Consider the following 19583-nt stretch of genomic DNA (forward strand, 5'->3'; position numbering starts at 1 on the left):
ACAGAGGAACCTGGTAGGCTACAGTCCAGGGGGTCGCAAAGAGTCGGACACGACTGAGCGACTTCACTTCACTTCAAGAGCTATACACAGAGGAAGAGAGAAAAAAATGTAAGACTTGCAAGAAAGCTGTTAAGTACAAACACAGCAGAGTTTGAAAAAAGCAAGGAGAATTCATTATAAGAAACATTTTGCCAACAAAAGCAAAGGCTTAGATGAAATTAATTAATTTCTGGAAAAAATATAGAACTCAAAATGTGACACAAGAAGAAGTAGGCCTAGAGAATTTTCTTGATAAGTTCTACCACACATTCAAAAATTTTATGAATTCTGCTTCATAATCAAGGAATAGATAACTCAAAAATTAGATAAACTGTATTGTAAGAAAAATTAAATGAAACAACCCTCAGATTATTTTGTGAGTCTGCTACTGCTGCTGCTGCTGCTGCTGCCACGTCGCTTCAGTCGTGTCCGACTCTGTGACCCTATAGACAGCAGCCCACTAGACTCCTTTGTCCCTGGGATTCTCCAGACAAGAATGCTGGAGTGGGTTACCATTTCCTTCTCCAACGCATGAAAGTTAAAAGTGAAAGGGAAGTCGCCCAGTCATGCCCGACTCTTAGCGACCCCATGGACTGCAGCCCACCAGGCTCCTCCATCCATGAGACTTTCCAGGCAAGAGTACCGGAGTGGGGTGCCATTGCCTTCTCCGTTTGTGAGTCTACTTCATCCTTATTAATGAACCAAGCACAGATATTAATGAGAAAGGAATCTTATTGCCAGACTCACTTCTAAATATAGACAACAAAAATTTCAAACAAAGCATTAGCAGATAAAATTCAGAAGTGCTTTTCTATTGAAACAAAAAATAAATACAATATATTTAAGAGGGCTTAACCCATAAATATAAAATTGCTTTCAATATTAGAGTGCATTAATTTTTTATTAGCAGATTAAGAGAGGAAAATCATATGAATTTCTAAATACCAATAGAAAACTAACAATAGAAAGTTACTTCCCTAAATTACTGTGCCAGACATCAATATGGCTTTTCAGCATCCTTGGTCTCTGCTTGTCCCAGCAGAGCAAGATTATCTCTGCATCATCTCTTGCTGCTGCATGTGATCATGTGACAGAATTCTGGCCATTAGATTGAGACAGTAAGAAATGTGCTTATTTCCATATTTGAACCACAAAAGCCGGCCTTGTGATTTATGCGTTTTCTCCCTCTGCTTACTAAATTAGCTGACCCACAAAATGGGAGTTAATGAGTATGTGCCAAATACCTATCACCACAACTAGCAAACAGAACTAGCTGTCACGAAAGCAAGAAATAAACTCCCATCTTTAAATTTTGAAGTTGTTTAGCAGCTAGCTCAGTTCAGTTCAGTCACTCAGTTGTGTCCGACACTTTGCGACCCCATGAATCGCAGCACGCCAGGCCTCCCTGTCCATCACCAACTCCCGGAGTTCACTCAAACTCACATCCATCGAGTCAGTGATGCCATCCAGCCACCTCCTCCTCTGTCGTCCCCTTATCCTCCTGCCCCCAATCCCTCCCAGCATCAGAGTCTTTTCCAATGAGTCAACACTTTGCATGAGGTGGCCAAAGTACTGGAGTTTCAGCTTTAGCGTCATTCCTTCCAAAGAAATCCCAGGGCTGATCTCCTTTAGAATGGACTGGTTGGATCTCCTTGCAGTCCAAGGGACTCTCAAGAGCCATCTCCAGCACCACAGTTCAAAATCATCAATTCTTCAGCACTCAGCTTTCTTCACAGTCCAACTCTCACATCCATACATGACCACTGGAAAAACCATAGCCTTGACCAGATGGACCTTTGTTGGCAAAGTAATGTCTCTGCTTTTCAATATGCTATATAGGTTGGTCATAACTTTTCTTCCAAGGAGTAAGCATCTTTTAATTTCATGGCTGCAGTCACCATCTGCACTGATTTTGAAGCCCCAAAAATAAAGTCTGACACTGTTTCCACTGTTTCCCCATCTATTTCCCATGAAGTGATAGGACCAGATGCCATGATCTTCATTTTCTGAATGTTGAGCTTTCAGCCAACATATTCACTCTCCTCTTTCATTTTCATCAAGAGGCTTTTGAGTTCCTCTTCACTTTCTGCCATAAGTGTGGTGTCATCTGCATATCTGAGGTTATTGATATTTCTCCCGGCAGTCTTGATTCCAGCTTGTGCTTCTTCCAGCCCAGCGTTTCTCATGATGTACTCTGCAGCAACTAAGGTTGTCCTAAATGGTACACTTGAAAAGTGATAACTGTTTAAAGTGAGCATCTTGCAGTTTTATCAATAAATAACCAGAATAAGTAAAAATAGTTTAAGAAAATTTCCAGATATAAAATTAATGTAGAAAAGTCTATTGCAGTTGTGTCTGCTAACAATAAATTTCTCAAAATTGAATTTAAAAAGATAACATATACTGTTGCAATAAAAGATAAGGAACCTAAGAATAAACACAAAAAAAATACACACACTGCAAAATTTATAAACTTAATTTAAAGACATTTTAAAAGCTAAACAAATAGAAAAATATATTATGTTCATAGTTGTGAAAACTCAATATTAGAAAAATACCAATTTTCCCCAATTTATCTATTGGTTCCAAGAAATCCTCAACACAACTGTGTGGAAAATTCTGAAAGAGATGTGATTTTAATAAGACTTGAAAAGCCAAACTCTAAAATGTATATGGAAGACAAAAGAGTCTAAAGTACCAAATACATTCTTGGAAAAGAATAGCCAGAAATAGGAATTGCCTTAAACAATATCACTGCACTCTAAAACTATAATAACTGAAAAAGAGTGGTGGTAGCATACAAATAGACTAACTCATCAAAAAAACTGAAAAACAGGTATATGTAAATTAGTCCAAGATTAGAGATAATTGGTATAGTATAGAAACAACTGATGGCCCATAAATATGTTAATAGATCCTTTGTATCATATATCCACATATGCACATATACATATATACAGAAATTTCAAATGCAATGAATACTTAAAACTGGAGGGGAAAAAAGTGAAGAGAAAAACATGATACCTAAAAAATGTTTAGAAGGAAAGCTAAAATAGTTGGGAGCTTGTGATTAAAAAGCATAAACCATAAAGAAAGAGTTTGATACCTTCAACTGTATAAAATATGAGAAAGTCTATTTATCAAAAGAAAATATATAAAAGATCTACAATTGAAAGAAGATATTTGGAACAGATATAAGTGACAAAGTATAAGTGTCTAGGCTTTTGAAAAATCCTATGAATCTAAAAATTGTCAACCAAAAGATGTGGGAAAAGCTTTTCAAAGAAGACAAAAGATGAATAAAGATATAAATGTAAATTATCTATGTCATCATTAACCAGGAAAATGTCAATTAAAAAACAATGAATAACACCTTTCTGATTTGATGAAGAAATTAAAAGTCTACCAAAGGAGCCTTCCAAAGAAAATGAAAAATTTATAACAAATGACTTCAAAAATAAATTAATATTACCTAATAAATCTAAACATATACACACTCTGAAAGTCAGCCAGACACACTTAATGTTCATAATATTCATGACTGTGATGAAAAACCTACATAACTGTAAACCACCTAATATTGTTAAAGGTAGGTGGACAATTACATTGTGATTATTCACACAATGGAATAGTCTACAGCCATGAAATTGAATGACCTATGGCTCCATGTCTACACAGCCAATTCTGATCAGCATTATGTAAAGCAAAAAGTGCAAAGGACCTACCTAAGAACACATAAAGTTCCATTTGTTTACATTTCAAAAGGTGGAACTAGAAAATATATAGTTTTTAAGTACAAATTTAGCAAAGCTATAATAAAAATATGTGGCCAGTTGCTCAGTTGTGTCCTCCTCTGCAACTCTATGGACTGTGCCCTACCAGATTCCTCTGTCCTTGGGATTCTCCAGGCAAGAATACTGGAGTAGGTTGCCATTTCCTCCTCCTCCAGGGGATCTTCCTAACCAGGGATCAAACCCATGTCTCTGGCATCTTGTGCATTGACAGGCAGATTCTCTACATCTGAGCTACCTGGGAAGCCATGGTAAAAACAAAGGAAATTATTAAATAAATGTAAGGCCAGGGGTTACCTTTGGGAGAGATGAAGGGGATATAATTGGGGAGAGATATATTGGATGTCTCAAAGATTCTAGTAATGTTCTAAAATGGATAATGCTATTCATAAAATTAATATTCTTTAAACTATGGCTACTCTCTGTATAGGGCTTCCCAGATAGCTCAATTGGTAAAGAATCCACCTGCAATGCAGGAGACCCCGGTTCAATTCCTGGGTCAGGAAGATCTCCTGGAGAAGGGAAAGGCTACCCACTCCAGTATTCTGGCCTGGAGAGTTCCATGGTCCATGGAGTCACAGAGTCAGATAGGACTGAGCTTTCACTTTCACTTTACTCTCTGTATATGCCTTCTGTGTAATTTATTTTATTATTAAAAATATTAATGCAAATAAAAGCTGAAAGTTAATGGAACAAAAACTATTATTCCATTGATATTATCAGAATTTTTTCCTCTTTATATAAATGGAAACTCTAATTTTATTTATGTGTAAACTAATTGCACAAATTTAAGCCAAAAAATTTAGAAGAATTTGATGTTATAACAAGAAATGGCAACAAAAGTAAATGTAAGTCTCACACTGACACTCAATAGAGCAGACTTCTTAAATTCTACCAAACAATGTTTTCAAATCTCTGTTTCTGAGAAGTACTGTATAAAATATTATTGTTTTTACATCATTTTCATGTAGCCTATAATCATTGTACATCCAAGTTTTCTAACCTGCCTAAAATATTCTTACAAAGTCTTGCCTTTCAGAGATACATTAAATAAGACCAGTTTCTGAATGTGGCCCAGGAGGGAAGAATTACCCATAATTTTTGGCATTTGTGTGATTCTTTACAGGCTGTACAGATTTGAAATGTTACAGTGCCTACTCCAGCACTGGATGCCAGGGAAAAAAGTCCCATAGCTCATTGATTTATTTAATTTGTCTTACTCCAAAGGCCCCTGCCTCATCTCCTGTTCTTTGTATTTTTCCAGAAGAATTTGTGCCCTATACATTCCTGTCTTTGTACCTGCTCTTTCCTTTCTTAGAATTTCTCCCTTTTCATTTATCTTTTTCAACTTATTTGACATTCTCTCTTCCAGAAAGCCTTTCTCAGAGCCCCTAAGGAGAGGCCCCTGTTACCTCAAGCCACGTGCCTGCACCAGCCACAACACTATTATCCAGGAATTCATCAGAAATGCAAACTTTCGGACCCAGCCCCAGACTAGCTAAATCAGACAATCTGAGGGTGAGATCCATAGGGCTTTAATCAGTCCTCTGAATGACTCTGATGCACATTAAAATTTGAGAATTATTGGATTAGACAAAAATGATTCTTCGTTGTGTTTCTCTACCAGCTTCTACTCACCTGTGTCATTGAACACACACCAGTGTCGAAATTCCACATTTGCCTGTCTGACTTTACATGTGACCCAAGGTATAGACTGCGGTTTATTCATCTTGGTATCCACAGCACCTGGTTCAAGGGAGACACTTGGGAAATGTTAACTAAACTGTAAGAGCTAAAAGGTTTCCAGATCGCAGTCAGAGGCACAAAGAAGATAGACCAGTCTTCTGGGGCCCTGGGACTCACACCCATCTTATTACCAAGAACTCCATCCGAGAATCTCTTTCTCTGAAAAGTAATGAGTCATCTTAGGAAAACATTCTTATTTGAAAGTAAATATTGAGCCAATGAGTCTGTGAATGTTGGTTCCAAAGCTAGGCAAGTTTATTTGCCCAGTCACAAATGTAGCAGGAGAGTGATGGTTTTGGATTCAAAGGGAATCCATCCCAGCCAAAGGCCTTGATAAGTCTTGAGCATGTAGCACTGAACCTAATCTTTTTTTCTTCTGTCAGATCTGAAATCATGAGCATCTGTGGACCACAGATTCATAGCAAGGACACTTCTGCACTGAAAGTTGGAAGAGAGAGTGCATGACATTATATAGATCTGGAGGTTGAATTAGAATCATGGTAGATAATGGCTGAAAATAGATAACCTGAAATTAGGAGGATGTGGATGTGTAAATTATGACAAGGTAATGTCTCAAAGTCTAAACAGGCTAGCATATTGCAAACATTCTAGAATCCAAAGGGACCTACAAAATTCAGCAGTAGGTATGAAGATCCTAGTTTTTGGCCCAATCATATACTTTTCATAAATTTCTTTTTGGAGCAGGAAGCTTGTTCACATTTAAGAATTTCATAGGCAGGAAGTGATAACAGGTAAAAATAAAAAAGGAATTGATAGAAACTGGGGCATAAAGAATTTCAGGTCAGATGGAGGAGAGAACGGTTTTTACTAAGAAAAGCTAAAAGCTGATTAATGGCAATACCTCAGACCATCAATCTTTTTTTTTTTTTTTTAATTTTATTTTATTTTTAAACTTTACATAACTGTATTAGTTTTGCCAAATATCAAAATGAATCCACCACAGGTATACATGTGTTCCCCATCCTGAACCCTCCTCCCTCCTCCCTCCCCATTCCATCCCTCTGGGTCGTCCCAGTGCACCAGCCCCAAGCATCCAGTATCATGCGTCGAACCTGGACTGGCAACTCATTTCATACATGATATTTTACATGTATCAATGCCATTCTCCCAAATCATCCCACCCTCTCCCTCTCCCACAGAGTCCATAAGACTGTTCTATACATCAGTGTCTCTTTTGCTGTCTCGTACACAGGGTTATTGTTACCATCTTTCTAAATCCCATATATACGCGTTAGTATACTGTATCGGTGTTTTTCTTTCTGGCTTACTTCACTCTGTATAATAGGCTCCAGTTTCATCCACCTCATTAGAACTGATTCAAATGTATTCTTTTTAATGGCTGAATAATACTCCATTGTGTATATGTACCACAGCTTTCTTATCCATTCATCTGCTGATGGACATCTAGGTTGCTTCCATGTCCTGGCTATTATAAACAGTGCTGCGATGAACATTGGGGTACTCGTGTCTCTTTCCCTTCTGGTTTTCTCAGTGTGTATGCCCAGCAGTGGGATTGCTGGATCATAAGGCATCTCTATTTCCAGTTTTTTAAGGAATCTCCACACTGTTCTCCATAGTGGCTATACTAGTTTGCATTCCCACCAACAGTGCAAGAGGGTTCCCTTTTCTCCACACCCTCTCCAGCATTTATTACTTGTAGACTTTTGGATCGCAGCCATTCTGACTGGTGTGAAATGGTACCTCATAGTGATTTTGATTTGCATTTCTCTGATAATGAGTGATGTTGAGCATCTTTTCATGTGTTTGTTAGCCATCTGTATGTCTTGTTCACATTTAAGAATTTCATAGGCAGGAAGTGATAACAGGTAAAAATAAAAAAGGAATTGATAGAAACTGGGGCATAAAGAATTTCAGGTCAGATGGAGGAGAGAACGGTTTTTACTAAGAAAAGCTAAAAGCTGATTAATGGCAATACCTCAGACCATCAATCTTACACCAGGAACCAAATCTAGTGTGTGTTATAACCTTGAGATATTATCTCCTCATCAAGTATGTTGAGATTGACAAACCCTGAAATCAGATGATGACTGCTATCTATTAAAGCATAAGCTCATTAAATATAAGGTTTGCTTTTCATGTATAATATTGAAATGTGAAAGTGAAAGTGAAATCGCTCAGTCGTGTCCAACTCTTTGTGACCCCATGGACTGTAGCCCACCAAGCTCCTCCATCCATGGAAGTTTCTAGGCAAGAGTTCTGGAATGGGTTGCCATGTCCTTCTCCAGGGGATCTTCCTGACCCAGAGATGAACCTGAGTCTCCTGAATTCTGGGCAGACGCTTTACCGTCTGAGCCACAAGGGAATCCCAATATTGAAATGTGGATGCTCTTAATTTTTCTCATTCAACAAATATCTGATCAACGCCAACTATGTGGTTGGTGCTCTGGCAGACGCTGAGGCCCAAAAAACCAGGTCAGATGTAGCCAGTGCCTTCAAAGACATCACAGACCTGTAGACAGGGGGATGGGTTCCAGGCTATCATCCATCAGCTTCACATCATTCATTCCTCACCTCAAAACAGGGCTAATGCCTCACAAACTCAAGCCCCTACTCTCCTGCCTGGACCAGAGTTTGCTAAATTTTCTTAGACTATAGTGAATCTGGGATTCATGATATTTTAGACAAACCACATCTTTTGTTATTTTTTTTTTACTTAAATTAATGAAAATTATCAACTTGTATTAATTCAAATAGTACCTCATGTTAACATTTACAGTTTGTTCAATACTTATTTATTCAACCTTAATGCATTAAGAGCTTACTTTGTACTAGGCTCTGTGCAAAACACTGGCAATGTGATGGCAAACAGGAAAAACACAGTCCTGTCTCTGAGTCTCATGAAAGTCTCCTGTGTGGACAAGTGGTGAGTCATGAAAACACTGGAAGTATGGAGGGAAGAGGAAGAATATCTACATAAAAAGAATGAGTGAGTCAAAAAATGAGGTGATGGATGAGTTGAATCACAAGAATGAGTTGCTGCTTACCAGGAGACACTGGGGGCAGGGAGGAGTATGAGAAATTATTCCTGAGCTGAGGGAAAAAACAGCTCATTTGAGAGAAGAGCACCTCTAGACAAGACTGGTGGTTGTGGCTGAAGATATTCAGGTCTGGACAGAGGTGAAACCAAAAACACAGGCTACTGAAAAGGCGAGCCCAGGCCAGGTACTCAACATTGATCTCATAGGTAAGCAGGATCAACTTAAGGGTCTAACAGAGAAGTGACTTTTCTGTTTGCATTTCAGACAGCCCTCAAGCACTGGACGTCTTGTATGATGAAGTTCTGAAAGCAGGCATTAGCTAGAGACTGAAGGGGGTTTAGGGCAAAGAGGGCAGTTATTGGAGCTCTCCTGGTGTTCCTGATGCCACAACAGAATGCTAAGCCTGCCATTCTCTGTCCTCAGGTAGGGACAGCCGTTCAAGAGTGGACACACACAGCAAACTGCCTGACCGAAGCCTGAGGGATGGAGGCTGGGCCAGAGACCAGCAGGGTGGTGAGCAGCCCGGGTATGAGAAGTGCTGCTTTGAAGGGTGGAAAGAGAAGTTGTGTCTCTGCACACCATTTGTATCTGTGTTGTGACACAGGATCTGTTCATCTCCCTATTTGTCACTTACCCACATTTTTTCACTTTTACGGAAATATAATTGAAACAGTTCTGTATAAGTTTATGGTATATGTCATAATGACTTAACAAACATATATTGAGAATTGATTACCACAACAGTTTAGTTAATATTCATCTTTGCATAGAGTTACCAAGAAGTTATTTCCTTGCCATCAGAACACTGGGAATTTATTCTCTGAGGAACTTTCAAATATACGGTACTACTGTCAATGTCAAATATAGTCATCATATTGAATACTTCATTCCTCATACTTATTTCTTTTAATTCAAAATATGTAGCACTTGGTTTCCTTCATTCAACTCTCCCAACCCTTACTCTCTTCCTCTGGTAAGCACAAATCTGGTCTCTTTTCTATGAGTTTGTGGGGTTTTCTGATTTGTTTTTCTAGATTACACATGTTAAGTGAGATTGTATAGTGTTTATCTTTCTCTCTTTGACATATTTCACCTGGCATAATTCCCTCAAGTTTTGTCCATGCTATTGCAAATAGTAGGATTTCCTTCTTCTTCTTCTTTTTTTTTTTTTTTTTTTGGTTTGGTTGAATAGCTTACCTGGTGGCTCAGACAGTAAAAAATCTGTCTGCAATGCATGAAGCCTGGGTTAGAACACTGGGTCAGGAAGAATCCCTGGAGGAAAAACGATTAACCCATTCCAGTATTCTTGCCTTAAGAATTCCATAGACAGAGGATACTAGAGGGCTATAGTCCGTGGGGTTGCAACACAAATGAGCAATTAACCCAACAGTGGGAACAGTGGCTGACTTTATTTTGGGGGGCTCCAAAATCACTGCAGATGGTGATTGCAGCCATGAAATTTAAAGACGCTAACTCTTTGGAAGGAAAGTTATGACCAACCTAGACAGCACATTGAAAAGCAGAGACATTACTTTGCCAACAAAGGTCCATCTAGTCAAGGCTATGGTTTTTCTAGTAGTCATGTATGGATGTGAGAGTTGGACTATAAAGAAAGCTGAGCACAGAAGAATTGATTCTTTTGAACTGTGGTGTTGGAGAAGACTCTTGAGAGTGCCCTGGACTTCAAGGAGATCCAACCAGTCCATTCTAAAGGAAATCAGTCCTGGGTGTTCATTGGAAGGACTGATGTTGAAGCTGAGACTCCAATATTTTGGCCACCTAATGCAAAGAACTAACTCATTTGAAAAGATCCTGATGTTGGGAAAGATTGAAGGCAAAAGGAGAAGGGGATGACAGAGGATGAGATGGTTAGATGGCATAATCGACTCAATGGATATGAGTTTGGGTAAACTTCGGGAGTTGGTGATGGTCAGGGAGGCCTGGCGTGCTGCAGTTCATGGGGTTGCAAAGAGTCGGACACGACTGAGTAACTGAACTGAACTGAATACATGTTGATGAGGATTTACAGGTGGTGTACTCATAAAGCCAATGTAGGAGACATAAGATGCAGGTTTGATCCCTGGGTCAGGAAGATCCCCTGGAGGTGAGTATGGCAACCCATTCCAGTATCGTTGCCTGGAGAATCCCATGGACAGAGGGGCCTGGTGGGCTACAGTCTATAGGGTCTCAAAGAGTTGGACTCGACTGAAGCAACCTGACTGGAATGGGTGAATTTAACTAAGATGACCATTATATCTACTACTGCGGGCAGGAATCCCTCAGAAGAAATGGAGTAGCTATCATGGTCCACAAAAGAGTCCAAAATGCAGTACTTGGATGCAATCTCAAAAATGACAGAATGATCTCTGTTCGTTCCCAAGGCAAACCATTCAATATCACAGTAATCCAAGTCTATGCCCTAACCTGTAATGCTGAAGAAGCTGAAGTTGAATGGTTCTATGAAGACCTACAAGACCTTATAGAACTAACACACAAAAAAGATGTCCTTTTCATTACAGGGGACTGAAATGAAAAAGTAGGAAGTCAAGAAACACCTGCAGTAACAGGCAAATTTGACCTTGGAATACAGAATGAATCAGGGCAAATGCTAATAGAGTTTTGCCAAGAGAACACACTGGTCATAGCAAACACCCTCTTCCAACAAAACAAGAGAAGACTCTACACATGGACATCAACAGATGGTCAACACCAAAATCAGATTGATTATATTCTTTGCAGCCAAAGATGGAGAAGCTCTATACAGTCAGCAAAAACAAGACTGGGAGCTGACTGTGGCTCAGATCATGAACTCCTTATTGGCAAATTCAGACTTAAATTGAAGAAAGTAGGGAAAACCACTAGACCATTCAGGTATGACCTAAATCAAATCCCTTATGATTATACAGTGAATGTGAGAAATAGATTTAAGGGACTAGATCTGATAGATAGAGTGCCTGATGAACTATGGATGGAGGTTCATGACACTGTGCAGGAGACAGGGATCAAGACCATCCCCATGGAAAAGAAATGCAAAAAAGCAAAAGGCTGTCTGGGGAGGCCTTACAAATAGCTGTGAAAAATAGAGAAGTGAAAAGCAAAGGAGAAAAGGAAAGATAAAAGCATCTGAATGCAGAGTTCCAAAGAATAGCAAGGAGAGATAAGAAAGCCTTCCTCAGCGATCAATGCAAAGAAATAGAGGAAAACAACAGAATGGGAAAGACTAGAGATCTCTTCAAGAAAATTAGAGATACCAAGGGAACATTTCATGCAAAGATGGGTTTGAAAAAGGACAGAAATGGTATGGACCTAACAGAAGCAGAGGATATTAAGAAGAGGTGGCAAGAATACACAGAAGAACCATACAAAAAAGATCTTCACAACCCAGATAATCACAATGGTGTGATCACTCATCTACAGTCAGACATCCTGGAATGTGAAATCAAGTGGGCCTTAGGAAGCATCACTACGAAAAAACTAGTGGAGGTGATGGAATTCCAGTTGAGCTATTTCAAATCTTAAAAGATGATGCTGTGAAAGTGCTGCACTCAATATGCCAGAAAATTTGGAAAACTCAGCAGTGGCCACAGGACTGGAAAAGGGCAGTTTTCATTCCAATCCCAAAGAAAGGCAATGTCAAAGAATGCTCAAACTACCGCACAATTGCACTCATCTCACATGCTAGTAAAGTAATGCTCAAAATTCTCCAAGCCAGGCTTCAGCAATACATGAACCGTGAAGTTCCAGATGTTCAAGCTGGTTTTAGAAAAGGCAGAGGAACCAGAGATCGAATTGCCAACATCTGCTGGATCATGGAAAAAGCAAGAGAGTTCCAGAAAAACATCTATTTCTGCTTTATTGACTATGCCAAAGCCTTTGACTGTGTGGATCACAATAAACTGTGGAAAATTCTGAAAGAGATGGGAATACCAGACCACCTGACCTGCCTCTTGAGAAACCTATATGCAGGTCAGGAAGCATCAGTTAGAACTGGCCATGGAATAACAGACTTATTCCAAATAGGAAAAGGAGTATGTCTAGGCTGTATATTGTCACCCTGCTTATTTAATTTCTATGCAGAGTACATCATGAGAAATGTTGGGCTGGAAGAAACACAAGCTGGAATCAAGATTTCTGGGAGAAATATCAATAACCTCAGATATGCAGATGACACCACCCTTATGGCAGAAAGTGAAGAGGAACTAGAAAGCCTCTTGATGAAAGTGAAAGAGGAGAGTGAAAAAGTTGGCTTAAAGCTCAACATTCAGAAAACAAAGATCATGGCATCCAGTCCCATCACTTCATGGGAAATAGATGCGGAAACAGTGGAAACAGTGTCAGACTTTATATTTTGGGGCTCCAAAATCACTGCAGATGGTGATTGCAGCCATGAAATTAAAAGACGCTTATTCCTTTGATGGAAAGTTATGACCAACCTAGATAGCATATTCAAAAGCAGAGACATTACTTTGCCAACAAAACTCTGTCTAGTCAAGCCTATGGTTTTTCTAGTAATCATGTATGGATGTGAGAGTTGGACTGTGAAGAAAGCTGAGCACTGAATAATTGATGCTTTTGAACTGTGGTGTTGGAGAAGACTCTTGAGAGTCCCTTGGACTGCAAGGAGATCCAACCAGTCCATTCTGAAGGAGATCAGCCCTGGGATTTCTTTGGAAGGGATGATGCTAAAGCTGAAACTCCAGTACTTTGGCCACCTCATGCGAAGAGTTGACTCATTGGAAAAGACTCTGATGCTGGGAGGGATTGGGGGCAGGAGGAGAAGGGGACAACAGAGGATGAGATGGCTGGATGGCATCACCGACTCGATGGACGTGAGTTTGAGTGATCTCCGGGAGCTGTTGATGGACAGGGAGGCCTGGCATGCTGCAGTTCATGGGGTTTCAAAAAGTCAGACACGACTGAGCGACTGAACTGAACTGAAGCAACCTAGCATATCACAGCATACATGTTGATAATACACATTATTTAGCTTGTGTCTATGTGTCCCTCCAACTGATGGAGAATCCTAAATCTCATCAGGTCCCTTTTCCCATGCTTGTAGGTAGCCAATCCATCTTGCAACTTGTATCAGGAAAGTGTGAAGTTCTGACAACCTTTCAGAACCAGGTTTTTAGCTTCCCAAAAACATTGTAACCAAAAAAAAAATTATACAAGATGCATATGACAATAAAAATAAGAATTCTCATGCAGGTTTTCATTTAAAGAATTTTTTTTCTTTTTTTTTTCTTTTTTTTTTACAATATTGTATTGGTTTTGCCATATATCAACATGAATCAGCCACAGGTATACACTGTTCCCCATCCTGAACCCTCCTCCCTCCCTGTACCATCCCTCTGTGTTGTTCCAGTGCACCAGCCCCAAGCATCCAGTATCGTGCATCGAACCCGGACTGGTGACTCGTTTAATATATGACATTATACATGTTTCAATGCCATTCTCCCAAATCATCCCACCCTCTCCTTCTCCCACAGAGTCCAAAAGACTGTTCTATACATCAGTGTCTCTTTTGCTGTCTCGTAAGCAGGGTTATTGTTACCATCTTTCTAAATTCCATATATATGCATTAGTATACTGTATTGGTGTTTTTCTTTCTGGCTTACTTCACTCTGTATAATAGGTTCCAGTTTCTTCCACCTCATTAGAACTGATTCAAATGTATTCTTTTTAATGGCTGAGTAATAATCTTCTTTATAAGAAAAAGCTACATCTCTGACAATGGAAGGACAAAGGCAATGAAAAAAAAGGAGAAAGTCTCTCTTTAGAGACAGAGAAATAGATGTTTGCTGGCATATCTATTTTTTGTTGTAAATATAATACTCTGAATTATATTACTTGAAGAACTGAGTTCCTGAATTCCAAATTGAAATTTAACATATTAATGAGACATTATATTAGCTTCAAAGTATTGAGTATAAAAATGGGGGAGGAACCAAGGACATTCAAAAGATTATAAAGTAGTTCAGAAGACCAATAAACAAATAAAAATGAATAAACAAACAAACAAGTAAAGTAAATAAATGAGGCATATGCAGCCCTAAAGCTTTGAATTTTCAAAAGTAAAACTACTCCCCAAAATAAAATTCATCATGAAGGTCCAACTCCCTGCAGAAGGCAGTCTCTTCCTCTGGAAGGTGACTTCACTGAGTGATTTTCAAAGTTATTTTTCAATGAATGATGCTCAATTAAGTCAGGAGTTAGTAGTTATTTATAGCAATTTACCAGAAAGAATAAATAATCCTTGGAATAAAGAAGAGTCTATGGTCTTAAATGGGCTTCCCTCGTAGCTTAGCAGTAAAGAATCCATCTGCCAATGCAGGAGACTTGGGTTCCATCCCTGGACTGGGAAGATTCTCCTGGAGAAGGAAATGGCAACCCATTCCAGTATTCTTGCCTGGAAAATCCCATAGACAGAAGAGGCTGGCAGGCCCAATCCATGGCGTCACAAAGAGTTGGACACAACTTAGTGACTAAACAACAACAAAAGGTTTTATATATACAATAGCACTTGAGTATCTCAGTTCTAGAGATTAAGAAGAACTAAGCAAATGAAACATTTTCGAGTACAGAAGAGAAATGGTATTGAAAATGATTTATTGGCTCTGGTTTAGTCAAGCAAAACTAGATAATATATGATTGTAATAATATATTATCTAGCATTATATCTTTTCAAGATGAATTGTATAATAATTACAAAACCTATGATTTTTAATATATGGTAAAATTCCTAAGGGACAATGTGTTTTAATGGTACATTAGTGGTGAATATAAAAAGAAGAGAATGTGAAGTAATTGATTTAGAATCTCCAAATAATCCTTTCAAACTTCTGAAATATAAGTACATCTGTGCCCTGCCTTTTCTGAAATAGTTTCATTAATTCTCTCTCCTGAAGATAGAACTTGTTCATATAAAATCCGTTTCAAAGATAAAGCTCCTTTTGTTGGGAATTTGGGGGGAGGACATTTCTTATTCCACTAATCATGATTTTTTTCAAATGTCTATAAGCTTCTATTTCTTCTCCTTAAGGTGCCTGGCTAGGATGTCTTTTAAAGCTATAGAGTAGCACCAGTGGGAAGACTATTGAACATGAATTCAGATAATCTAAAGCTCTGGGTCCTTATACAACTTTTTAAAAGTTTAACAAGACCTCAATTTCTAATTGATAACATTTGCCTTCCAGAATTTTCACAAGGTTTAACATTTTTTAAATAGATGAGAAAGTGCTTAATAACACGTAACATGACGCATGTGCCTTAACATTAGTATCATCATGATCAATAGTAGATATTGATGCCAATGATGATATATAAATAGCTCATTGTAGTGAAAGGAACCAGGGGGATGAGGAAGATGATATTTTCCATAAACTACCAAAAGCTGAAGGTCAAAGGAACTATTTGAGAAACAGACATGGAATAATAACAATGTTCTTCAACCTTGTCCTTGTTGTTAGCACAATCAAAAGTGAGTTAATTGCCAGACTTAAAATCTGCAGAAATTAACAATTTTTCACTTAGTATTAAGGCTCATAGGGCTTCCCTGATAGCTCAGTTGGTAAAGAATCCGCCTGCAATGCACGAGACTGGGGTTCAATCCCTGGGTTGGGAAGATCCCTTGGAGAAGGAAAAGGCTACCCATTCCAGTATTCTGGCCCAGAAAATTCCATGGAGTGTATAGTCCATGGGGTTGCAGAGTCCGAGGCAACTGAGCAACTTTCACTTTCACTTAAGGCCCATAAACTCCCAAAGACAAAAATCTAAATTTTCTGTACCACAGAATAAATGATGTAGGCAATCTCAGTGACCCAATGAGATTTCTTGTTGAGGTTTGGAGTAGAGAGGAGAGTGGAAGCCATAAAACCCAGAACCTCTGTCTATACAGACTTGGATTTTGCTGAATTTTTTACTTTAGTAAGCACTGTTTAGATTGAATGCCTTAGCAACAACAGAGAAAATAAAAATGTAGGGAATGTAGTAAATGGTTTTTCTTTTGTTGTTGTTGCTGTTGTTTTTGTCTCCCAATGTTGATTTTTGACACCCACCCTTCCCTTAGTTTTAGCCCATGAATGCAGATAAGACTGAGCCAGTTATCAGTTCCTGGAGCATATGACTTAAGATTTAAGCCAACTGGAATATCTTTCCAATCCATGATCATCAGTTCAGAGGTGGACTTACTCCCAGTTGAACTAATAATAGGCAATGAAATTTGATCAGAAACTTCTAGAGAAGACTAACTTAACTGCTAGTATTTAGTGCAGAGCTACAAAGGCTGTCTTGCTTCCAAAGGAATATATTTTACCCAAATGATAATAGAGCCAGGTCAACAAGATGAATGTCAGGAAGAGCAAGAAAGAGAAACTAAATTCTGCTGCAAACTGTTCCCAAGACTTGTCCTTACCCCCGGAATTTTCAGGTAAGCTCACCTTTGCATAAGCCAATGTCCATCAGGTTTTCTTTGGCTTGCAATGGAAAAAAGACATTAAGTGATAGAGAAATACAAAATTTGATTATGAGAGCCAGAAAGTTGTGAATAATCAAAATTAACAGATTTAATAGAGATTGAAATTAATCAAATGCCATCAAAAGCCACTCATATCCTCTCTGGCAAAGCCACAGTAAGAAATTAAACTAACCATGGAAACTCAGAGAAGAAATTAGATGCTACCAGGAATCCAAATATGCAGATGATCAAAAACTAAGCAAGCAAGTAAACGAAAACCAGATAGATTTAGTTAATCATGGGCAAGGCCAAATCAGAGTAGCAGTTTAATATATATTTGTTTGATGATTTTTATTAAGAGTAAACAAGTGATCAAGAATCTATTGATTCACATGAATCAAAAAGGACATGAAAGACCTAATAATATAAAAATAATAAAAGTACAACATGAAAAACAATAATAAAAGCCACCATTGATTGTTCATGATGCCAGATATTATTCCCTGCAGTGTATAGATAAATTATCTCATTTTATCTTCACTGGATCTCCATGAGATAAATGCTGTCACCCACATTTTAGATAGATAAAGCCATGCCATAAGAATATGGGCTTTGGAGTAAATCCTTGGCTTGTAGAGACTGTTTCCACATTATTCTCATTTATTCCTTCCCTATGTTAGAATAATATATCATGCCTTTGACATGGAGATTTGCAGTGTCTCTACTATGGCGGGGAATACATTCCAATGCCACTGACAGCAGTTTGCTTTGGTCAGTGGAATGTGGGTAGAAGTGACAGTGGACTGATTCTGGACTGAGCATGTATGAGCATCTTGTATCACTGTTCTCCCTCTTACACTCCTGAGAAGATCCACCATGAGAAGAATATGTCCCGGGTAGTGAAGACACAGAACTCAGCCAGAAGTCAAGAGTCCAGCAAGGGTCAACTGAGTCCTGCCTTGGTCAACCAAACCACATGCACATCCCAAGAATCAAGTAAATGTTTATTGTTGGAAGCCGCTAAGATGTTGAGATTATTTTTATCATGCTGCTGCTAAGTCGCTCAGTCATGTCTGACTCTGTGCGACCCCATAGATGGCAGCCCACCAGGCTCCCCTATCCCTGGGATTCTCCAGGCAAGAACACTGGAGTGGGTTGCCATTTCCTTCTCCAATGCATGAAAGTGAAAAGTGAAAAGTGAAAGTGAAGTCATTCAGTCATGTCTGACTCTTAGCAATAGGAAAATAAAAAAGACATTGAAGCACATACCTGCTCACACCAGAAAGTGTCTTAAGGAGGTAACCATTAATCCAAAGGCAAATCAGATTTAACTGACAGGTGAGATCAAGAAAGTCTTTGCATGTGGTTGGGAAGAATGCTGGTTCTAAACCACTGACCCTCTTCATGCCACCAATAAACTGTGAATCGACCTGCTATCAGGCGTGTTTGACAAGTGATTCAGGTTGCTGTTGGGAAGCATTAGAGTAAAACCTGGGTCTTATTACCCAGGGAAATTCAATATGAAACCCAGACTCTGCCCCTTCTTGGTTAGACTATCCTGTCATACATTTTTTTTGCACCTGCAGAATACGACAAATAACATAACATCTAACTCTTTGGGTTGCTGTGAGGCTCTGTTCATACAACATTTATCAAAATCTGTCTGACCCAAAGCTAACACTTAGCAAACACAGACTCTTTCTAGGGTAGTTGTGTCTGTCAGTATTGTTTGTCCAAATCCTTCCCAAACAATCAAACTGACCTATTTTGGCAATGGGGACCATCAGTGTAGTAAAGTGTATTTGAGCTGAAAAATACATTTGGCAAACATAAATCAGTTCAGAGATTTGGTTATTAGGTAAAAATTATGTTTCTGCCTTTTCTTTATTCGTTTCTTTAGATATCAGCATCACTCCTAATTAGCAAGCCACATTTCCACTGCTTTCTACAAGCATAACCTGACCACAAAGGTTGAAAGAGAAAGTCTTTAATTTTAGCTAATAGAACTTTAAGTCTTTAATTGCAAGGATATACGAACTAAAGATATTTTTAGCTGCTTTATATTGGGGTATAGCCAATCAACAATGTTGTGATAGCTTCAGGTGAACAGCAAAGGTACTCAACCGTTCATATACATGTATCCATCCTCCCCCAAATTTACCTCCCATGCAGGCTGCCACATAACATTCAACAGAGTTCCCTGTGCTATACAGTAGATCCTTGTTGGTCATCCACTTTAAATACAGCTGTGTGTACAGAAAACCATAAGTTCCTTCTCTACGTCTGTGAAGATTGTCCTATGTTTCCTTTGCAAAGAAAGATACAAAATATAAAAGAAGCCACTACTCATCTGGCAGCAGTAGTAAATATCTTCATTTCAGAAACTAAGTTTCTTCTTGAAGATGTTGACTTTAAATGGATTTTAAAGATTTATTTTCTTTTAGTTTTATTGATTCCCTGATTTGCTTTCAGTGGCAAAAAAGCCAACAAGGTCAGGCTATATCTTTGATAATTTTAATCAATGGCTTAGTA

This window comes from Bubalus bubalis, chromosome 2 (assembly GCF_019923935.1).
Source record: "Bubalus bubalis isolate 160015118507 breed Murrah chromosome 2, NDDB_SH_1, whole genome shotgun sequence".
Classification (NCBI taxonomy): Eukaryota; Metazoa; Chordata; class Mammalia; order Artiodactyla; family Bovidae; genus Bubalus; species Bubalus bubalis.